The sequence below is a fragment of the Scatophagus argus genome, chromosome 23 (assembly GCF_020382885.2).
Source record: "Scatophagus argus isolate fScaArg1 chromosome 23, fScaArg1.pri, whole genome shotgun sequence".
NCBI classification, from domain to species: Eukaryota; Metazoa; Chordata; class Actinopteri; family Scatophagidae; genus Scatophagus; species Scatophagus argus.
Genome location: NC_058515.1, coordinates 7,974,037 through 7,999,184, shown reverse-complemented (window position 1 = coordinate 7,999,184; position 25,148 = coordinate 7,974,037). Strand labels below are relative to the sequence as shown.

The 25,148-nt window shown below is 40.3% G+C and overlaps 1 protein-coding gene across 31 annotated transcripts in view; it reads left to right on the top strand.

The window, feature by feature from the left end:
- The window catches only part of LOC124054897 (receptor-type tyrosine-protein phosphatase delta-like), a 339,738-nt gene that overhangs the window by 90,321 nt on the left and 224,269 nt on the right, over positions 1-25,148 (top strand). For 30 of the 31 annotated variants that reach the window (XM_046381378.1, XM_046381409.1, XM_046381400.1 and 27 more), the window contains exon 4: positions 3,659-3,682. The exons of the other annotated variant lie outside the window; for it this stretch is intronic. The gene's annotated coding sequence lies outside the window, so the exon portion shown is untranslated. The remainder of the gene's footprint in view (positions 1-3,658; positions 3,683-25,148) is intronic. 31 annotated transcript variants of the gene reach the window in all.

Genomic DNA, 25,148 nt, shown 5'->3' with positions numbered 1-25,148 from the left:
TTCTGTAATGCTTCCACATTGCGCAGGCCATAGAGCATGCACACTACAGACTTCTTCTCAGTGGCTAATTTCTGGATTAGCCCTCCACCAACTGGAATGGAGATTTAATTATTTAATTTTTTGGCTCTTATGGACTTTCTAAACGTTACTGGATCGAATGGACCACATTCTGATAGTGAAGTGAGTCGTTTTTGCGGGGGGGGGGGTTTGTGACACTCAAATAATGTACGTCTTGCAGACATTTCTTTCATTATGTATGGGGAAAACCTGTTGGGCCCCATGAGTATCATGTGATGTTTTAATTACACAGTTAGCGTAGTTAAATTGGTTTCAAAGTAAATTGGATAACATGAGGTTGCAAATTTGTCACCTTTTCAAAGTTATTTACAATGGCAGTTAATACTGGGATGCTATATGTGGGCTTTACAACAGCATACTGAAATAACACATGCTTAGAACACATTGAGCCTTAAATGTCACATTCCATTGTAAATTTCTCTATTAGAATAGAGAAGCGCCTGGAAAATTACACTTGCAGATAATGAGACAAAGAGATATGAAGACAAGAGCTACTTAAGAAGATACAGAGTTACAGCTTTCTCTCACTAAAATGACCTCATAGGCAAATTTGCTGCCACTCTGATCACCTTCAGTCATCCATTTCTCTAAAATTGAAAACTGGAGGAATAGGTGAAAACAGAGAGATCACAGTGAACACAAACAGTTCATAGAATTAGGTATAAAATAAGAACAGCAGTGGTGCAAAGGGGGGATCATTTGAACTCATCAGTAGACGTGGTTGGCTGCCAGTGACAAAACAAACTGGCTCCCCTGACTCCAGTAAAGTGCAGCACTGTCCCCGCCGTGATGCACTGACTGTTCTGTGATGAATGAGGAAAGTCAAGACCGGCTGTGTCAAAAAGAATCTCCCTTGAGGAAACTGATGTCCTTGTCCAAGAGCTGCAGTCTCAGAGGACTGAATATACCGCACAATCCCTCAAGGGCAGATGATGTCTCTGTAAATTAAATCCAAATTTCCAGACAAAGTGTAACCTGTAGTCATGTTTCCCTTACATATGAACATCTTTATGGTGAAAAGTCATGAGTATCAAATGTACCAATGCATTTAACAAGATGAGCTTGACAGTTTTAAAATGGGGAATGGCAGCTTTTAAGTTATAGGCTGCATGAATACCTGGTTATTTAAGCCCTATATAGAGTAAAGTTCTCTCTTTTTACGTCATGGAAATCAATCAGGAGGGCTCATGTTCAAGATATTACTGGCTGGGTAGTAGTCAATGTGCACGGTGTTGTTGTGGCAATATTTTCTAAGTAGTCTTGAACCACAGAAACATTCCTCCTCATTCCCTCCACAGCCTATTCTGGTACAAAAGATGGCATGGTGAGCTATGGCACAATCAAAAGAAAAAAAAACCTGATAAAAGGGTCACATCACATACAAGAAACAACCACTTTAATCTGGAAGGAAACTCAAAGGGTTCACGGTCATGACAGAGCCATTTATGCCTCGTCGCAATGGCCAAACAAAGTAAGACTTAACCAAACTGAGTCCATGTCGTCAGTAATACCCACGTATGAGCAATGAAATGCTCACTATGTCACATCACAGAGGCTTTTTGTAATTCCCCCCAGCACTGACCACTCCAAACATCCCCAAATCCCTCTTGTCAATAGAGAAAAGACAACACGAGGAACAGACTTCTCAGCTTTTCTTTGCCTCGTCAAAAGTTTCCATATCGTGTTGTGGGTTCTGCACAGCATAACTAAGACCCTGGAAGCAGCTTATCTGCTTAAAACAGGAGGGTGAGAGAGGGTGAAAAAAGTGTGTCCGTCTTCCATCTTTTTCCTGGTTCACAGAGTAGGTTTATTGAAGCCACAAGAGCTTTGGTTTCTCCCTCTAGGTCCCCCACCACCACCATTCCGGCTAGTCTAATCCACTTAGGCCCAATGCTACCTCCACTGATTTTGATTGGACAGGCTTCCAAATTTCCAGAGGGCTCAAAAAAAACAAACAAACAAAAAAAAAACAAATCAATAATCTTCACTGCACTGCAAAAAGTACCTCTTTTAAAACCACAAAATATAAACAGAAGAAGAAAAATACAGAATTGTTGAGAATATGGAACTTGAGGTTATTCAGCTTTTGTTTTTTGGCATCAAGACTTTACTCAGATGTAGAGAATATAAGGAAATATTCAAGTACCTCTCACTCTCACACTACAAAACACTGATGCTAATGTCATTGAAACCCCAGGTGTTTCTAGCCCCCTCTTGAAGTCTGACATCAGTCCCTGCCACCCCTTCCCCTGGGTCCAATTTTCCTGGTATGAAGCTTCAAGGTCCTCAGCTGAGCACTCTGTTTAGCAACAACAGTAGCACTGAGTGCGAGTGTGTGTCAGAATGGTAATGAGTGAACCCCAGACTTTCCCTCTCTCTTCCTGGAAATAGATTTGTTCTCACGAGCAAAACAGATATTGTAATCACATTCCCCCGTCGTTGATCCCCCTTGGGATTTGTTGCACACGTACCAAAAATGTAAATGAATGCGGGGGGGGATAGACATCTTCAGTGAAAAATCAGATTACTGAGAAATTCTGCTTAGCAACACAACTAGACTGCACTGTAAGCAATGGCAACTCTGAATTAGCCCCTGAGTCTAGTATTTCCCTCACACTACACCCAGTTATAGTCAGTTCCCTCCATTTCCTTGTTTTATAGCACATTTACAAGAAAGCAAAACTGTACTTTAGGAGGGTACATTCGTAGAGGGACCACTTTAATTGTAAAAAAAAAAAAAAAAAAATGCACTGTAATGGAAACCCAGTATATATTTCTCAGGCTACTAGAGAGTTGATACAGGTAAGTGGAAGAGAACGCAGGTCTTATAACATCCCTTTCTATAAATCTTTGGAGATATGAATGTCAGGTAGTAGTGGCTCAGTGAAAACGTGGCTAAATGTTGCTTTATTTTTATTTATTTATTTTTTTTTTACCACCCTGATTCACTGTTTGTGCCAGGGCCACCCTAAGGCCTTTGTGGGACTGTCGTTTTACTGTGCCATTGGAAACTTGGACATGGGCTGTCAAACTAACAAGCTTGGGGAAATGTAGCAAAGGTCGAAGCACACTGGGTGAGAGATATCTGAGAGCTACTAAATTACCTCAGAGACATATGGAGAGAGGGGAACACCTTGGTGTATGTGTGTGTGTGTGTGTGTGTGTGTGTGTGTGTGTGAGCACACTGTGGTTATGTTACGCTAGTGGGAAAAAAAGACTTGTCGGTAAAAGATTCAGTTTCTGCTTACATCTTCTCGGCCTCCGTCTTCAAAATCTTGAAACACTGACAAATATTAATGCAAGTTGTGCAAACTTTAGATCCTCTGGGGAGACAATCTCAGACGTTTCATGTCCATCGATTAATAAATGATGCCCCTTCTGACAGGGACTATTCTTAACCCCCTGTCAGTGCAATGATGGGTCACCATCATTTTTCAGGGGAGCGAGTGACAGCCTCAGCCTCCATTGAAGTTTAGCTTGCTGTACATTGTAATTTGCTGACGTCTCTTTTCTCTCTTTCTCTTCCTCTTATTTCCCACCTTCCCCTGCTCCCTCTTTTTCCCCAATGACCTGCTTACAGATGTGACCAACTATTCCGCAATAGGTAAGACTCATTTCATTTTTCATAGTACTGTTCTCTAGAGTGAGAGTCATGTTTGAGTTGTCATGTGTCCTTGGGACTGATGCGAATGCATAAATGTGGAAGAGAGTAATATGGGAGGGTGGGGGGGGGATGAAGCAGCACCAAGATGCTGCTGTTTGCTCAGTAAGGTACGCAATTCTCTGCAATCCTCGCCCATCCCATTTTCCCACATGTGTGCGTGAGAATACACAACGGTGGCTTTTTCTGGTGAGCGGATTGTGTGCTCTGTGCCTTCAATTTGAATTTTATTCAAATGAGAATCAAATGGCCCAGATTGTTCAAAGAACACGCCGGCAGTGTTGACTTAAACGAGCACAGCACGGATGGCGTCTGTTTCCACACTGTGGTGAGTGTGTGGAAATATCTCATCCCTCATCCCTTCCGCTGTCCCCAACTCCACGTCAATACGAAGCCTCTGGTGCTGTGAACGCTGACAGTGTCATAGCCTTTGATGTGCTGTTCTTAGGGACTAACTTTAACAAACCTCTCTCAGGGACTTTCTAATCTTTTGTCACTTGACACTTGTATCATGGGCACATTACTTTACACTCCGGTGTCCCTCTTCATGCGCAGGCTCAAGAACCGTTTTTGGTTTGCCGAAAAATTTGGTAACACGAACGCCGTTTTCCAACCCAGCTATATTCCAAGAAGGTGCATCTGAGTTAAACAAATTGAGTTGATCTGAGATCAGCATAACTGCAGTATACGGCTGGGCAGTCAGAACATGATCCATACCTATCCATACCTGCATGGATTTTTAACTTCTGTCCTACAGTGACCATGCTTTCTTCAGTTGCACTCACGTAGCTCTCCAACTCAATATGTCAAAATGGTGGCAATTACGTAAGGATGACGCATGCAAACCCCAGATTGTATCAACAGTAAACAAGGCTGACAGCAGACCAACAGGCTTAGCGAAGTGAGGAACAACTGAATTCTGGTTAAAAAAAAACAAAAAAAAAACCAAAAACCCAGTGTGAAAACGAGACTAGCTGTTGAATGTCAAGATGAGTGTAGCATCATATGTTTTGTTTCTAGAGACACTCCGTAGGGCTGCAGGAGTGTGATAGAGGTCAACTGCATGATTGAATCCACCTTAGCAGGGCCTCAAACCAGGACAGCAGGACCTTTCAGTGCCACCCACGGCTCTAAGCATCTGTTCACAAGGGGAAAATCAATCATCTCATCTCCAAAACAGAAAACTGGCATATCTTAATGTTACTGTTACTTAGCTGGTGATTTGTTCTCAATGCACTTGATTCCTTACTTGGACAGTTTTGGGAGACTGCCACCTCATTGTGTAATTGAAAACCCAGTGCCATGCCACTACACTAGCACAGTTTGGCTACCCGGCAGAGCATCTGCAAGCAGTTCTGGTCCGACTCTCAACTCTTTGAGGCAGGCACTGGCTGACTGCTCGGAAACAGAAAACCCCTGGCTAGCTGAGAATAATAAGTACCCATGGGAAGCTGCCAGATGGACATTTACTGTGAGCCTAGCTGGAGAGGGAGAAATCTGTCAAACATCACACTAGGCATCTGTAGGGGAGCAGCACAGGTTCACGTCCACCATGTCTGATAAGAGGAGTGCTCTTTGTCGAGACTAAAAGCTGTTAGATTTTTAACATATCACATCTACTTGATGCATTTACCTTCTTTCAAGGTCAGCATTTCACATTGCATTAAAGCCACTTGTTACAGTGAAAGCATTAAATAACGTCTTGATAATTGATTCTTGAAAGATGTTTATCATATGATAGCAGTGGCCATTGTAGACGCAGGCAGTAAGTGCTTTAACTCGAATTTGATGCCTATGGTCATGCATTCAGTAACTATTAATTAACACTAAACTCAATTAGCACAGCAATTCTGTTGTGCTGCCGATGTGAGGAAAGAGATAACGATCTGAATTTATATTTTATACTTGTGTGGGCATTTTCAGATACCTCCCTCTGAAAAGTTTCTCTTATCTCTTATCTTGCTCTTAAATTTTGGTACAGGCAGTTGTGTCTGTCCTGTCACAGAATATATTCGAAGTCAAAAGCATGCCTCTGCCTTAAGATAGTCCTTGAAGCCCATTCTTTTGACTTGGAATAAAAATGTTAGGTATTTTCTTTTTTGCCTCATACTCTCCTCAATACAAAGCTATAGGCGAGGAATTACAATTGGCTCATTATACTCTTGGAAGCTCAAGGGCTCAGAGCTAGTAAGGAGAGGGAGAATGAGAGAGAAAGAGCACAAAGAGTTCATCCCAGTATCGTCAGCAGTGAAATAGGACCTCGGTTCTTTTAGACAAGCTGTGCACCAGTTATTATTGCATTATGTCTGGCAGCCCTCCTCTCAGACAGGAACTGAGCCACACTTGATCACTGTGATACGACACTGGCAGAGAAGTGAGTGATTGCTGGCTGCTTAGTTAAGCAAATACCATTACGCTGTTGAAGTCTAAAAGTAGATCTGTGTTTGGTAAAAAATTATAGAAGGCCAGCCCGGACAGTATCCAAAGCTCTGGTAGCTTTGTAATACTCAGGAGTGGTTTCTTCTGAAATGCTTTTGGTTTATTCATCTCTCAGAGGACAAGAACAATGCTATTCATGGACAATACAACACTTTCAAGCCTCCATCTGGGTTTCTCATACCCTGGAAAATGCTGTTATATACTTTTTCAAAATGCCAAGGACAAACCCTTAATTAAAACCATATGGTTTTTTTTGATGATTATGTGCATTATTCATAATTTTGTTTTGTGTATAGAATTGTTGTTCTCCTAATGCTTAAAAGAGAGAATACATAAGCCAAAGGTGTATGTAAAAGAATACGTTTTATAGCAATGATCTCGAGTTCACAGCCCTCATAGGAATGCTTGTATCGAGAGCAAGTGAGCAGTCATAACCCCAAACCATTAGAGAACAACTATAGCCTGTTCATGTGGTGGGTCTTAATGTGTAGCGCTTTCTTTCTTTTAGCTGTGCCCTCTGTGTTACGGGCCATTTCGCTAATGGTGAGTTTCTCAAGCATGTGTCAAAAGCCTCCTGGCATTATCAAAAGCTCTTGAGGGAGCTTAAAGTTGCTGTATGTTGATTTTTTTTCCCCCTATTTTTTTTTTTTTTTTTAAAAATGACCAACTACTGCTGGGTAAGTCGTTAATAAGAAATATGACTGATAGCTTGTTAGCGTGGCTTTGCATACATTTTACAGTAATTAGACTTGAGTGACAGATTCACCAAGTGCTCATTTTTATAGCTACATCTGAGAAATCTGCTTTATTATGTCAGCCGAGCCTGTTGCTCCCTGCCCTTTATTTTTGACAGGCACTTTTTTTGATATTTTCATAATAATCGCTCATCATGGCAGATGATTACACGTTACTGTCCATACTATTGACATACAGGATGGCATGCAACAGCAATTTACAGACTGCAGAAATTCCTGTACACTTGAATGCCCATATCCCTGCAAGTGAAGCTGGGCTGCTGTTGTGAACAGATGGCTTTTCTTTAACTTTATCAGCGGCGGCAGAGTCACCAGGAAACACGACAAGTTGCTCCAGTGCCTGGGGATAGCAGCATCCATCAGTAGCTAACGGCATATGGTGAAGGCACATTAAGGTGTCCTTTCTCTCTTTCCCTGCCTTCCTGTTCTGAGTGGTTTTGCAGCCAAGCGTCAGATACTCACTTCACAGGACAAAGTGTGTGTGTGTGTGTGCGTTCAGGGGCAGTGGGCATTCAATTTGAGATCTTGTGCTTCATGTTTGATCTGCTTTGTGTATTTTCAAAGCTCTGCAGCTGCCCTAACTCTATCTACTTATCGATCTAGCTACCAGCCTATCTACCTGTTCTTTTCTCATTTATTTCTTTCATTCTTTTTTTTTTCTTTGTTGGTTTTCTTTTTCTGGTTTAAGGACATCTTTAGAGTTAAACATGGTTGTTTCTGGGCACGATAAAACAAAATAAAATAGAAAAAAAAAACACATAAAAACACATAGAAAAAAATCACAGCGGCATCTCAGCAACTGTGTCTGTGTCTAGAAAGTGTTGTTTTTCCTCTCTCTCCCACTAATAACAACCTCCATTGCCATACTGAACTAACCACCCCGGTAAGGCACTCAATTCCAACACTGGAGGGAAAGTGTGTTTACCAGATCCTCCATGTGTTGCATTCCTACATTAAGCTGAATGTCAATCAAAACCTTGTTTGCTTGAGCAAGCCCCACAGTCTTCCACAGACCAACATGACAGCATGGTGTTGAACACAAATCAAACACACTATGAAAATTACATTCACCTCTTGTGTGGATTGGGAAGTACACAGAAGCAGCAGAAGTCCTAGAGCACATGCAGATTGTTACATATTGGTATGTTGCTCTCATTAAGACACTGGACTAAATGTATCATGACCGTCGGTGTCCCTGCTTAAAATATAAAGACTGTACTATCTTCAGTCCTCAGGACTTATGACATCTTGCCTCAAGCTGGGGCAATTTCATAACACTGGCTTCATTTGCTCTTATTTTAGTCATTGTTTTTTCTTTCGCTCCCTTTGCTTTCAGTTTTGACATCCCCTTTTATGCCAAGTTTCAATTCATGTATGAAACCTCTGATAAGGCACGGCATGCATCTCACACATACCCCTCTAGCCTTCCTTTTTCTGTTGTTGTTCAGATGTTGCTTTCTCTCTAATAAGCTGCGTTAATTAACCGGCTCTACAAAAATACAACTTTCTATTACATATTGGGATCTAGCCATTAAATGAACAAAGGCAGACATAACAAAACTTGGTAGAGAAACATTCATGGAATTTACTTGATCCTGCATCACCTTGTTATCTCATGTGGGAGAGAAAATTTGCTTCAAGAACAAACTTCTCCAGCACAGTTGAGTCTTTTGTCCAGTCCGCTTGCAATAAACCTTACCTAGTAGCAACATTGCACATGTAAAACTGTGAGATAAAATTCCCCTCACTGTGTGCAATACTGTTTCTTTCATCTACACTCAAGATGCTACCAACATCCTGCTGTTTTTAAGGCCCCAAACTGTTTACAGTGTCAAGCCTAAAATTTGTTGTATAACCAAGTAAATCTATTGGGATATCAGCTGAAATCATATGTTCTCCTTTGAGGCAGCATCTGGCCTATGTTGGCTCAAGCATCCTGCATCCATTTTGGCAGAACATTTGAGGATGATGAAGACCAATGGACAGAATCCATGGCCTTGCTTCTCTGAAGGTTGAATGTCAGAGGTCGTTGGGTGGCCAACCCATCTGCCGGTTTGGCACTGCCGCAATACAGACTGGATGTTAGTAATGGAGTGGCATGTTTCGTGGGTGTCTAAGCAAAGGCAGGCTGTGTTCATATCCAGCTCAGATGTATACTGTACATCTATATCACAGCATGAAATTCTGACAGATGATGATGATTATTATTATTATCATTATCATGTTATTGTCACTTTGTCATTGATTGCCAAAGTCTCTTATCTCAGGCAAAGACATGTTCCATATGAAGTATCTTCAGATTATTACACTTAACTTTGTATTCAAAATAGTTCATCTTTGTCATGGCTTGAAGCTGAGGATTCTCACTGAATGAAAATTTTAGGTTTGAACTAGTAGGATCAACCTACTGGTGGGATCCAGGGGACGTTAATGAGCCACATTGTCTATGCACTGTCTTCTGTGTATTTTGTCTGCACTTTGTCACGACAGCCCCTGTCAGGTACAATCCACACAGCAGAGTGCGCATGGCGGGTGCATTATACGCCTGTACTCATAAAGAATAACCACTACTCCTTTGCTAGCTAACATCTGTGGTAATTTGTTGAAGCGCATTTTTTTTTTATTTTTTCCACACAACTTTGCACCACATCAACACAATATAGACAAAACTAAAGACTTTGACAAAAGGTCATCCTTCAAGGCAGGGTCTCAAGAGGAGCTGACCAAGACATTATACTTTAGTAAGGGTCACTTGCCCTCTTTTTTAGTTGGTGATCCAGCCTCGGTCGCAGCAGATCACTTTCAATGTTCGGTATCTACATAGAATGTGTAAAGGCACAGTACAGGTCACCTGTGTTTTAGCAGAGCTCAGACTCCACACTCACACACTCACTGTATTTGCACACAGGAAACAGGAGGAAATAGACTTGAAGTCTAAAATTATGCTTCAGTTACACTCATGAAGCACGAGTAAAACATTACCAATTACACAGTCTGTGTGGACAGCTGTGCTGATTAGAATAAAAACCATCTGTTTAGTCAGATGCACATGACGTGGACCCTATGAAAAAAAAATGTGACTGAAACGCCACCTGTGTAGACGAGCCATAAAAAAAAAATCATCCCCCAGCTGAACCCAAGTGTAAAAGTCTTCTGTTCTTTGAAAAACTGAACTGACCTGATTTTAAAGTCTCAGACTGCCACTGTTTTCCTCCATGCTACAAAATTTACATTCAGATAGGGTTGAAAACCTTTAAATTGGTAATTTAAGCACCAAACTGCTCTTCAAAAGAGGCAGTTTAGTAACATTTCATCAAGGACAAGAACATGTGCTGTCACAGTACAGCACTATTCAGTGCTGGTATTGTTCATATTTTGCCCCAGAATAAGGCATTCATCAACATATAAAGGGAGAGGATATTAATATAGGAATAGGAATAAAAAAGTAGCCTGTTGTATTAAATTGTTTCTTATTTTTAATTACCTTTAACAGTGCAGCAAGCATCCCTGCACCACAGTTAGGGGTAGACAAGCATGGATCTGTAAAGACTGCACCCTGCAGAGCTCTATGTACACAGAAAGCTGCTCCTCCATGTCCCAGTACAATACTTTTGTTGTCTTGACAGACACTAAAATAGAAACTTGTGCTAATTAGTCCTTTGTGGCCCGCCATACGGACAAACCTTGTTTGTAAATACAGGAGAGGATGTGTCCTCAACTGTCCCATGTTACATATTAAGGTCTGAATCCTGAAGGGAAATTTGAGCCTGGCTGTTCTGTTCTGCTTTGACATGTCAAATGACATTCCTGGAGGTCAAAAAAGGAAATTACCACAGGATTTATGTTATGCCCTGGGCCTCGAGTGACCACAGGCCATGTTAAAGGTTTACCCTTTGGAGATAAGCCCAGAACAGTGTCAGTGGTTTGGAGGGAAGCTTAAGGCACACGGGTAGGCTAATGAACTGCTGTGTTTACAACAAATAGGGCTGCAATCTGATCACTATTCATAGCAAAGTTACAAATTGCTCAGTACTACATACATTATATAGACAAAAGTATTAGGACATACCTCTTTATTTTGGAATTAAGGTGTGGTATGGGTCTGTTTTACAGCCTTTGGTCTTGGCCCCCCACTTCCAGTGAAGGGAGATATTAATGCTTCAGCATACCAAGACATTTTGGACAATGCTATGCTTCCAACTTTGTGTTGGGAGATAAGTAGGCAGTTTGGGGAAGAATCTTTTCTATGACTGTACCCCAGTGCAGAAAGCAAGGTCCATAAATACAAGGTTGGATGAGTTTGGTGTGGATGAACTTGACTGGCCCACAAAGAGCCCTGACCTCAACCCCATCCAGCACCTTTGGGTTGAACTGGAATGGAGATTGTGAGCCAGAGCTTTTGGTCCAACATCAGTGCCTGACCTCACAAATGCTCTACTGCATGAATGGGCAAAAATTCCCACAGAAACACCCAAAATGTTGTGGAAAGCCTTCCCAGAAAAGCATAAGTTGTTATAGCTGCAAAGCTGTCTTTACAATGCAATGTCATTAAAGTCCCTGTTGGTGTAATGATACTTTTGTCTGTATAGTGTATTTTATTGTTTATTACTCGGGCTACATCCATATTGAATCATTCCACATTTTGCATTCAATGAAAATCCAACTTTTGTGACTGTGCGGGAAATGTCCTGTCACTTTTTAGTTATGCAAAGATACATCGGACAAATATTACAAGGGATAATCCATAATCACCTACTTCTCATGGCCAATACTAATAAGATAACTTATAACTTTAGTTTTTCTTTGGTTAAATAATTAGTTAATCACCTGCTGTTTATGCACACCTGAGGGTGTTAAAAGTTGCGGACGTTTCTCTTGCAGAACATGTATTACAAATTGTACTTTGAAACTTAAAAAAAAAAAAAAAAAAAACAATGTCCACAACAGTGACAAGATGTTTGGCTCCAGTGTATATGGTAGTTTCTAGGTTACAAGACTTATTCAAAACATCAAACACACAAATTTAATTTGGTGTTTGTTGTTGCTGCTACATGCTGTATGTCACTGCAGCATTACACCCCACACATACCAACATCTCTCACTTCTTTTATTATTTTGCTTTGGCATCAGTATAATTCTCTCTTCATTTTGGTTGCTAGATATTTTCCAGTGGATTTGTATGTGATGAGCTCCACTCGCACAATCTCAGGTGCCAGGTGCACAAATGCACACCTCACAGTGCTGAACAGTTTGTTCAATAGTGAATAAGCTTTCACATTCGTAACAGACATCATCAACAATATCCTGTCAGGGAGGCAATATACATTTAGCCATCTAAGCACACAGATTTGCACAAATGCATCTCATGAAATCAGCAAAGTCACTTTCGCCATTGCAACTGTAAAATGTAAAAAGCTTCGAACTTGCAGATTTCATCTCCAAAGAGATGACGAAGTATATCAGTGTCTCTTTTGGCAAAATAGTGTCATTGTTCTCTGAACCACATTAATTACTGAGCTAGAACAGGTAATTTACAAGGCAGACTTTCAGTGAGGCTATGTTGAGTTGGGTGCATTATGATTATATTAACATAATCCAGTCTTGTTAAATTGGATCAGCAATATTATTAAAGCTGGCATAGCTTTCACTCTGTGTCGCTAATTCCTCTCATGCTTAACTCCTAATAAGAAATAGGGAAGCACTTACAAGAAAGTGTATAGACTGAACGGCAGGTAGAGATTATCTGTCTATTATTGTCCGCCTCACTCAGTTCCACTAACACACTTACTCTGTGCCTGTGTGGTGCGCACAATTACACAGAACCCATAGATACAAACAAAGAAAGAAAAATAAAATAAAGAAATACACACACACACACTTGCACACACACTCAGCAGTACACTCTTTCACTTTCAGTCTCCGTGCCTACCTCACTCAAATGAATAGCACTTTGTAATAAAGCCAGGAGGATTTTCAAACACATCATTATTAGGCTCTTGGGAAACTGTATGAAATGAAGGCAAGTTGACACTTCACGATTTGGCACAAAATTGAGGTTTTGAAAATAAAATCACACTGCTGTGACAGGCAACGCTTAAGTCTCACATAAATTATATGTTGCTGCGTTAGAAATTATAAAGTAGGGGCTGCAAAACCCCAAAAATGAGGATTTGCATTTCGAACTGATTGCTGCTATTGAAGCATAAAAGGAATAAGTGACTTATAATGTTTGAATGATTGTTGCTGAAATGCATAGGCTGGATCTTAAAATTAGTACAGTGCATTCACTGGCTTTAAAGTTTTCAACTAAACAGTTACTGTTGTGAATGCATTCCATGCTTTGTGTTGTCTGCTCTGTCCTCATGCCAGTATTTTGTCATAACACATTTAATTTGCACTGATTCATGACAATTATCTGCCCTGGGTGTAGAAGGAGACCTTTGACAGCTCTGGCACGTGTGAATGAACAGAATCACAGATAGCAGTCCAAGGGGAACCATTCACTGCCCTATCAGGCTGTCTGACAACAGACAAAGCTAATTCAGGTGTGAACAGTAAACTCATTTTCATTATATAATCTGGCCATGCTTTCAAAAACACTCAAGAATCTGCCCATCTCACAGCTTCCCATTGGACACACAAACAAAAACTTAATATCCAGAATAAACCGGGAATGAAATGAGTTAAAAAGGATGAATCATTATGCACATGCATAATATGACAGCCGATACCCTATCGATCACTGAGGAATTTTAATTTACCCATAATGACACAACATTAAGTGAACCTGATTGATAGTTTTTACACATCAGCGGACACAATTATGTTCCGCACAGACTATGCATGCACGAGTTAAATGCACACACACACATTCCCGTGCACACAAGTCTGCCGCATATCCACACACTCCCATTCCATAATGTTATTATCTCATTCTCCATGGTCTCATTTTTCACAAAGCCCCGGGGTGTGTGAGGGACAGTCAGGGTTGAGCTCACACAAGCCCAGGCTGTACACCCGACTGCCAGCCAAGGTCTGTGCTAGTACCAAGTGCAACACTGCCAGAAGAAACAGGAACGGGGAAATGGAAAGAACCCAGATGATCCTGCAACAAAATGCGGCATAGGACCGTTTAACGCCGCCAGTGGAAGCAGCTGCTTGACTTCACTGGAGATTACTGTTTGTTTAGAGATTAGAATTGGAGACTGATTATTAAAAAGACATGTTATTACCCGGGAGTTAAGTAGGCTAAGGTCTTTACAGCCACATAATACAAAATGACCACAATATCACAGAGGGGTTCCTAGGGCTGTTTTCCAAGGCCAGTTGTTTCCTTTAAACCTTTTGGTCTGCTCTCTGGTTCTGAAACAAAATCTCCGCACTCATTTGAATTTTCAGACACTTCCAATGGTGTACACTTTCAACGATGCACAACAGAGCATTCTATTAAGATTAAAAAGGAAACTATTAAAAAAAGACATATGATGTCTCCACTTCAATTTCAGAGGGATTGCTAGTCGAATTTCCTGTCTTGTTCATCTTTATTAGAAACATCGTGGATTTTGTTTTGTTAAAGGACAGAAGCGTGGGTGGGATTCTGTCAGAGACTGGAGAAGACAAGGAATGGCTATCAGTCTCAAGAATGTGCAATCAATACTTGCCTTTGTAATGGAATTCTTCTGAAGTTGTTCTGTTCAGAAAAAAACACACTTCTGTAAGGTTTTTCTGCTTTGTTTGTTTTCACATAAAGGTTTATTTAAATTACTCCTGCACATAATGCATCTTCAAAATTTGAACAGTTCAGTAGTCCTTGTATGCTCCTTTTGTGGTAGAGGTCATAAATTGCCTGTTATTAGATCAAGGTTTTGTTGTCAGTACAGTTTGGTTTGCCTGTTTGTCTGTTTGCTTGCTTGTATCTTGAAATCAAATTAACAGATTTGAATTAAATTTGGTGGAAAGTGGGCCAATGGGTAAAGAAACTCAACAGCTTTGTGATGCTGTATCAAGCATCGTTTTGTGTTTTGGCAAATTTAGCAAAATTAGCAAAACAATTTTCTTAGCTTATTTGGATGTTACCCAGTCTTCACCTAAAGTACCACAGAAGTGTTAGATATGATAGATTACACATATAGATAGATAGATAGATCATGCATTTCACTCTCATGTCATTATCAGGTCAAACTTTCTGTAGTTTGTGTGTAAGTTTAATGGTAAATATGATAAAACTTATACCTGCTAAATACCAATGTGTTAGCATTGTCATTATGAGCGAGTCAGCGTGCTGATGTTAGCATTTAGCTCAAAGTACAGCCTTACAGAATTGGTAGCATGGCTCCAGGCTTGATGCACTTGTTCAGTGCTGCCTCAGGAAGGCTTTGACTTGTATTTTCTGTGCATTAACATAATGGTTTTTAATGTGGGGCTCTTGATGGGGTTCAACGGGGTCCACATCTAAAAGGGGACTCATTTATTTTCACTGTAATCCCATCCATAAGTAACACAATGACAGAATGCAGGACTATTTTGACCATGGATTTCATGCACGTTTCATAATAAAACATCTAAAAGCATCGTTCTTATCAAATGGGGTGGACACAGGACCAAAATCTTTTCAAATGATGGTCCATGGTTATATTGTTAGTGGTTTTATTAGTTCATGCATGCACCACTGCATTATTAGGCATACTGTTGGAAAGTGTCCATTAAACTACTCCTCATGCAAAGCATTTACTGTGTTATATAATAAGAAAGACACTGGCCCTGAGCTGTGGAACAATCAGTAGACACAGAAGTGACGTGTTGCTGGAGGCAACTGGATCTGATGGTTGGACTGCAAGCAGATAGCCACACACACGATTTGTGTCAGATCAGTGACATCATCTAATGTGATGCCTGAGACAAGGGCCAGCTGTTTCTGTAGGGAGCCAACTCTCCACCACCATTCCTTTGGTTTAGAGCCATAATTTTATTTGTGGGCACAAAAGGTTGGAAACCAAATGTCCATGTGTCTCTGTCCAACCAACAGTGGTGTCCATTGCGTTGAGGTGATGCCATCGACTACTAAATCACAGAGTTAGTGATTAGCAAAGTTTGTAGGGGCACAGGCAGGAACCAAAGCCCAAACCAATAACTCTCACCACTGAATTTAATGTTTGTCTAGGAGGTGCCATAAAATGTCCTCTCTATTTTTCAATTTCCACATTAATATCCTAAAAGAGGTTACAGGACTCATGTGGCAATGACGTCTTGCTGTAGGGTTGTTAGGTCATTGTGTGATCTACTCATACACTTCACACACCACTCACCACGGTGATTTGAAACTATGTGATAGGTGCAATTGTGTCAAAAAGCAGTAGTGAGACAAAAAGCAAATATTACAGCTGTCACAAAAACAACAACAACAAAAAAACCCAAAAAACAGGAGGTGTAAAATATGCTGTGGGTAGAAGACAAACTAACCAGTGACACAATGAATAATACATTATACATAGAAAGCCTGGCAGAACATATAGAGGCATGGCACAACATACTGAAAGAACTTCTCCCACTTTTGTTGTTGGAAAAATACTTTTCTCACACCTCCTCAAGAAAAGCGAAGGCAACATCTTTAAATTTAGAATTACGAATGACGCCCCCTGAACGTGTGATGAACACTAATTAACAACCTTTCAGCTTGAGAAAATGCTGGTCTCCTGCCTCTTTGCACATTGCATCCCCTTGTTGCTGCTGCAGTGGCGGTTGGAGTGAAAAAGGGAAAAGCGACTTTTTTTTTTTTTAATGCCTCCTGTAAGATGATGACTTCTGCACCCTTCCAACAGTGCAAACATGCTTACCCCATTTCGCATCTCCATGAGTTTCCTAGATAAGCTGTTGAATTTGCCTTTCAGGATTGCAGAACCTCTGCAGATGTGTTGTTGTTGTGTGGTAGTGATGTGGTCGTCCAACACTGTTGTCAAGATTTTGTCATGGGGACAAGTGGCTAATTCATTTGTGTCACTCTTTTCGGTATGGATGAGTTTAACACTGGCTGATGAGTTAACTTGTGTTTATTTGTAATAGATAAAAAAAAAGGTGACAGAGGAATAGAGGTGAAACACTCTTGTGTTTCTTCAAAATTTCAAGCATAAAAAATAACTAATAATAAATTGACTGTTGAAAACAAACGTTCTGTGTCACTCAAAAAATGACACATAAATTGTTTTGAATAAATGAAAGTAAACTTGATTTTGCGATATACACTTAGTTCTACATATAAAAATACCTGACATTGTTGAAATCGGTAACAGCAGGCTCAGAAGAGACGGGAGTCAACACTAGCCCCCACCCTCCCCTCCCCAAGTGCTGGGCATCATGCCTGGGCTTGTCTGATCTATGTGATCGATCGGCATGGTCAAAGTAAGAGCCTGTTCTCAGTCAATATCATTTTCTCTTGTATTTCACACCACACTCCTGTGGCTTTTCAAGCAAATAAAGTGCCATAGGGACATGTGAAAACAGGACAGGTGCTGAAACTGGACAGGCAGTCTGTGACAGTTTACTGACTGTATCATCTTAAGATGAAACTGGTGCTTACATTCTCAACCACTTAGATACACTTACTAAATATTAACACAGTACAATTAATTAATTTGAGCTTAAATTAAATATATGTTATTGTACTCTGTTAATATTCAGTACAATGAAATATAATTAATTTGAGAAATTAAAAGTAATTGTATCTTTCAACTAAATGTAGTGATAATAGATAAGCTTTGTCCTTTGTTAGTTTTGCATTTTTTCATTGCGGTTACCCTTTTCAGTCCAGTAGCTCAAACAATCACATTCCTACAGCACACAATTTACATCCGGCATCACTGCTGAGTGCCAATGCAGGTGGTAATCTGTCCCTTATGCAGTAAAGTGGAAAATAATGATGTGGAGTTCGTGGTGGTGGTTTGTGTGTAGTTCATTCAACCTTCATAACAGATTTTTTTGAGAATCATCCAGTTTGGCTGGAGCTTGTTTGCCTTTTACCCACAAGGTATCTGAATTGATTTTAGCTGGTTTTTAGCCATGCTAGTGGCTGAGAGGATGGCTGAGGATGAATCTCAACGATGACTTGACGCTTTTACAGACATTCATGATCCCCAGAGGATTGGTGCTCTTATAACTTTTACTCTGTCCCCAAAATGAGGTATTATAAATATCTTGAGAATTACAGTACAGTGTGCCTAGTAATTGCATAGAGACGTTGCCCCCAGGGAATGAACCCTAATGATTTTGGTGACTGAGTGGCGATATTTGATATGAGCTGCAAATTTTTAGTTTGGCTGAAATGTCATGACAAATATTGGATTCGCTGCAATGGCATCTGGTACACACATTCACGAGACACGATGTTTATGATCAAATGCCCGTAAAACTACTGACAGCAGTTGTTGAGTGTTAATTAGCAAGTGTGATTAACTTAACAAACTAAGATGGTGAACATAGTAAACATTATACCTGATAAACATGAGCATATCAGAGTTGCATTGAAAATGTCAGCATTTTGACATGAGTGTTTAGCAGCCAGGAACAGTCTCTCAGAGGTGCTAACATGGCTCTAGATTCTTTATATAGTCTTGTTATTGATAGCCATATGCCATATGTTGTTTATGTTCTCCATTTGTTTAATTAAGATGCATTGTCACAAAGAGGCTCCACGTTCTGTATTTGTGTACTACAACGGTATAATTTATTCTAATTACATCTCTGGTGTACTTTCCAACAGAATATTATCTGCCTGGTTTTACCTCCATATAAATGACTCGTCAGATATTTATTTATCTCCTGCGTTTTTTTTCCCTTTTTTTAATGTCCAGTCAAGTGTGATTACCAGTGACAAAATTTGAATTAACGATAAATGAATTATGCTAAACAATTTTAATCAAAGCCAATATCCCTTATTAACTGTGTTAACACAGAGGGCCGGGCTAAAGCAAACAAGACTTCCAAGTGTTAATTTTGTGCCTTTGCTTAACCACCGCTGGGTGTTGAGTCCCTGCACTGTATTTCTAAGGCTCGTGAAGATCTAACTGGAGAGTCTCAGAGGTGTATTATTCAGAGAAATTGGGCTTACTAGCCTTCATCCAATACTCACTTTAAAAGGTGTGTGCTCACTGTGCAGTATTCTCTCCCATTCCTAGTGCTTACCCTCGTACTCTCCTTCCTTGTCTCAGTCTGTCTTACATTTTTCTCCACTTCTTGCCCCTTTTCTTACCTTCCCTGGTTGATTTTCTTTTGTCCATTACATACTTAAAATCTTTGTGCAATATTTCTCAGACAAGGCTTCTCGATAACAAAATGCCACCCAATCACACCATTACTATTCCCTGATTAAATTCCTGTTTAAGAAATAACCCACTCAAGTCACTCAAGCTCTATTAATAAGATTGAGTATCCATGTTTGACACAATCTAATGGATGTGTGAAATAAGTCCCAGCTATTAATGTTTAATGTATAATTGAATGTTCTACATGGCCAAACTTGTTTACTGAAATAATTGATGTTTCTGATTTCCCATTTGCCTGCAATACAAGAAGTGATGCAGACAGTGAGGGACAAGAAGAGACAAAGAGTCAGAGGAGCCCAACTGGCTGTGCAAGTTGAAGGTGGTGAGGTCAAGCCACAGATGTAAGAAGTAATTACTGCAGTTGAAACCGGGCTCATTTGATGAACCTCTAAAAGCTACCAACAGATAATATATTTCAACCGCAAACCACTTAGCAGAGAACTTCTGGACAAACCTGGACTCTACAACAAAGAAATAAACTTCCTGATATGTTTTCTTCCCCATATCAGCAAAAAGGTCTCTGTTCAGGCTCTAAACTACAGTGTGAAAGGTGCAAGGTTTAATTTTTTTGTCTGTGTAAGGGGTTGTGAGCATTTGTGTGTATGTGTGTGTGTGTGTGTTTTCTTATTTCATCTGTTGGGTTTGGTTTGTGTGTTTACCTGAGAAGAACAGCGGGGTGTGACTGAGGTGGAGAGTGCAGTCTCACGGTCCACTGCACAGCAGACATGGCACTGTCTCCAGAGTGAGCCTTCATGCTTTCAGTCTTTCTCTGTCTCTCCTTCTTGATTTTTGCTCTACACGGGGCTGAATGCTGTGCAAAAAATGTCTAATTGTGGCTATTCTGTCCAATATCACGATTGTGTCTCAAATTTATTCATGTATTTCCCGTTAATTAAAGTATGGGTCTGTATTTGTGGTACGAAGCATCATAACACACTTATCTTGTTTCAACATGTATAGAATGATCAGTTCAGCATGAGACATTACATAAGTGACATAAGTTCCAGTTACGTAAGGAATGATGAACTGCTGTTAAGTCAGTTGAAATCAGACTGACGACACTCAACGCTACTGTTGACAGCTCCGCACTGTAGCTACTTAAGCTAACTTTAAAAACGGCATGTGGGGCTTTTGCATATAAATGAATGTCCCTTACTTTCAAGCTCCTTCACACAATGCTGATTAAACATTTTACTGCCGGGTAAATCTCTGTAATTCACAGTATGCCACTTTTTTACATCTGGAGTCTTTGGCAAGACGTGCCAGCAAAGGCAATGAATTAAAAGACTGCAAGCTAGTAAAAGGATGGATGTAAATCATGTGGTTGGTTAAACAAATTCTCATCACTGGACTTGCAAATAGTTCATATGGAAGGAAACGCATTCACCCCGCTTGTTAGATCTCAAGGATACACATGCACTGTACTTTGATGAGTAATACTGAATATAAATATAGCTTTTTGTTTGGAAGAAAAACTACTGAGCCCCTTTAACTCAGTCAAGGTTTGTTTGTTTTTTTTTTATTATTATTATTTGTTTATTTATGTATTGCGCCTCACAGAGCTATTGTTAATTTGCAATGAATCTGCACGCAACAGTTGTCAAAGCCAATAAAATCAAGTCTCCAGCCCAAAATTTGGCTGGTTAACACACTGTTATAAAATAAGTGAGTAAACTGGTGCTCTTAACATTTGAAAATTGCTATCTTTCAATATAAGAATAATTAATCATTCAGCCCTAGCTCACTAAAGAGCTATTCCTCTACTTTAATGTGCCATTTCAGTGAACCTTTTTGTTTGTCTCCTTTCCTGTCCTCTTTCTGTTCACAGCCACACACCCACTCACATCACTCGAACCAGTCAATAATCAATGTGCATGGCAAGTCAAAGACAGCTCAACTTGAATACTGTTTACAGTGACTGGACAATAGCTAAGCCTTGATCAGCACACACAGTTGTGCTCACAGATGTACTCTCTCAGGGGTGGGGGGCGACAACACTTTTCATTCTCCTGCTGGCCCCCGCCCTCCCCTCCTCCTTTCGCACTCCTTCAATCTCAGCTGCTTAACCACACTGCCTTGGAGTCATTTAAATTTCTCCCAGGTGGTTCAAATTTAGTTTGAACTACAGGCGGATTTAAGCTGATGAATAGCTTTTATTGAACATGAATAAATTTAAGGATTGAGATTAGTCAGCTCCTTCTCTGTGATGATCTGAGTCTGCCAGAGGATGTGCTCAGCATTAAAAAAAAAAAACTGCAAAGAAGGAAACAAAAATGTGTGCAGCTTGAAAGGACTGAGGAGGTAGGGCCAATTCTGTGTGAGCTGGTAGCTGAGGATCATGTACACCTGCTTATGAATATATCAGTGCATAATGGATAGTGGATACTGAGATGTCTCAGAGAATTTAATCACTGTCTTGTTGCAGAGTTCAAAATGTTTCTAAGGTTGGCAGTCGCTTTTCCAGCTCTTAATCTCTTGTGCTTGTGTCCTTTTATCAGTGATGTCTATCTACCCAATTCTGGTCCATAAACTATCCCTATTATTTAGCCTCTTCAAAATTAAAGCCCCTGACACCAGATCTCCCCGAACATGAGTAATATCGCAGCCATTGACCTTCCCATCCCTCAACAGGCAGTGGCCTGCACATCGATCGATCCCACTGATGGCCTTGGTGCTAATCTTCCAAGGGACCGACAGGAGGTGACAGTATTTCACTGTTCAATCTGATGCAATTACCCTCAAAATAAACACATTTTGGATAACAGCTGACCTTCCGATGAAAGAGGATGGGTGGGCGGATTGTTTGTGTGCTTGCACATGCCTATGTGTCCGCAGTTATTTGTCAATCAAGCTGACTTTACACAGAAAAAATATCCCAAGCAAGGCCTCGCAGAAGAATAGTGGGTCAGGTCTGTTAGTAATGAAGTTCCCCTCCCTCTAAAACCTTTAATGTCCCACAAGGTTAAACCCACTCAGTGCAATTTCACCTGCTGCTATTTCACTACTTATTTCCTAATGAATTTTTTTTTTTTGATACTTGGTAAAACCCCCTCAGTCCATTTCACAATAGCATGAAGCATTCACATCATGAAACAAAATCTCCTCTGGGAAGATTATTACAGCAGTTAAAATGAATGGGATGTGATGGGATCACACATGCTAAATTGAATAATGAAATGTGCTGTAATCACTACGGATTTAAATAGCGGTAATTAGAATAGATATGATTCTTTACTTACATACTAACAGTTATGCCAGCACTGTTTGACCCAGGCCATGTCTTTGCCATAGGGTAAAGAAGACTAGCCTTCATGTCTTTGAAGACAGAACCAGTCGAGCATGGCTGGGCATGAGCATCACTTCCTTTTTAAGTATTCCACAACACATTCTCACAAAGACAGCCCTCTGAGCAACTTTCTGATACACATCTCTAAAAACAACAACACAACACACCAGCAAGCAAAATCAATAATCAACACAATAAAAGAACAGAAATGCATCTTTAGGATGCGATCAGAAGTTCAGAAGTATTTACATTTCTCAGCAATTTCTCAGTTAGCTTATTCAAGAGGTGTCAAGACAACGATTTCTGTGAGCAATACTTATGGATAATAAACAGTAGAGGGCAGCACTACACCTCGGCAACATCAAGTCTGCCTTATCAGAAAAAGAAGAATTATAATATATCATATTTCCTTAGAAGAAAAGAAGAAACACCAACATTATCTGTCTGGTATGTTGTTCTTTTCACTGCCACAATGCCAGCATACTCTATTGTTTCCCCATAAATAATATGCAATTCACATACTATTTGTTAGTTTTGGACATACTAAAAGTTTCATAAAATTTCACTTAATAAAGGAGTTTAAGACGCAGTCAGTGGCTGAGAATTGGCCAACACCAGTAAAGATGCTAATGTCATTCTTTATCTACAACAACTTATCCAACTAACTAACTAATTGCATGTCAATGTAGCTGAAGCTGCCAATGCCTCACTTAAAGATGTGGGTTCAACTCTACACAAAAGAGCACAGCGCTGGATGCAAAGCATGCTAATGTTAGCTGTGGCTGCTGCGAGGAACGCAAGTCAGTAGTAGTTTGTAGTAGAGATGTACTTTTGACAGTCCTCTTAGATGTACCGACTTTGGTACCCAACCCTTAGTTCTTGTGTACTTCAATGGAGGGCCTCTTTAAAATAATGTAACATAATTCTTTATTGGTCACTGTAGGAGGTTACTGATTGCACCGCTCAAGGACACTTCACTAGACCAAAGGCCTGCAGGCATATGGGCTTGAGTCTGGTTGATTGACACTCTCGATAACCACAATTTCGCCTTTCCACTTACGTGAGACAAAATTTCCAAGTGTGACAGCAGCAGTCCAATTCACTTGCAAACTTTAGATCCACTTTCATCGACATTGCTATCCAGCTTCACATTTGGGAATGAACTCCATACACAACTGATTGTGGCGAGATGGGCATCTGCCTGTCCACATGCACTATAGCAGCCTGTTGTTGGAAAGCTAAAGGGACAGTGACAAGCACTTAGCTGGTCCCTCAGCAACTGGTCCTATTTCCTTACCCTTATCTAAAGCGACAAGAGGAGTTTTTCCAGCCCTCCTTTGCCTCAGGCTCATCCTGCATTATCTGCTAGTGTACCAGCACCACCAGCTATCTTGTGTCCCCGATTCCCTCCGTCTAAAAATATGCTAAAAAGGATGATGGCATTGCTAGAAATTCAGGAGTGTGTACCAGTTGTGCTGCTTGGATGTTTTTCAAACCGCTGATTATATCACAGGGTGATGGACTCAGAGCAAGTGTGCAGAGAGCACGCGGATATCAGCGCAGGTCCATTTTCCTGTATCTCCTGCCATGTACTGCATTGCCCTTCCTACCAAATGGCTGTAGTTACAGATTCGATAAAGTGTGTGAGGAGAATGCAAAGCGACAAAACATGAACTAAAGCAGACACCCTAATGAGATATTGATTGCCCACACTGATGTTTACACTTTTGCCTGTCTAATACTCTCCAAGTCCACCATAAACAATTGGCCATCTGCTCAAGCACATTGTGAGCTGTGCTGTGCAATTTAGATATGTCTGATGTTTGGATTAATTATCTGTAAGTTTGATACGTAAGGCAACCAGTATAACTAAAACACATAATTAATATTTGTACACACTTCTCCATAGTTTTGTATCCTCCCACTGTGAGAAGTGGACCAAAACAACCTAAAATAACTAAATGAATATGCATAATTCTTAAGCAGTTTCATCCTAAATGAATCAACCAAAGCACAGCCTCACAAGCGAATTTGACACTTCATGTACACAGCACAAACTGCACCCAAGCAAAACACATGAAAATGCATGATTTTTAGCTATTCTGACAATTTTGAAGAAAAAAAGAAAGAAAAACAGAAAACTGAGCAAACCTCAGCAATTATTATAATCTTAGCTCTTTTGTTTTGTTTTGTTTTATACCTTAGCAAATGGTCCCATTTTTCTGTGCTCAATTAGAAGGTGTATTAATTGTGAAAAAGCCTGAGGGACCAGGAGTGAGTTGGATAGTATTCATTAGCCATAGCTTATATTTTTATAGCCAGCGTATGCAAAGCAGCGAATGACTGAAACAATTTTTTTTATTTGCTCTAAACAACAAAGGAATGCTCACCGCAAGCTCCCTGTTCTTTTTGCAATGGCCCTGCTGCCTACAGTAAGGGCTGAGAGCTCCCATATAATGAACCTGAGGAGCTACTCTTGGTGCAAAATCAATAGTGACGAGCTCCTTTAAAACTCTCAACTTTGAGCCTTTGATGCCAGAGAATACATTACCGCTGTTAACTAGGGCTCCCATCCAGGCAATAAGAACGCAGCTCACTCTGCAGGTTCCATTTGC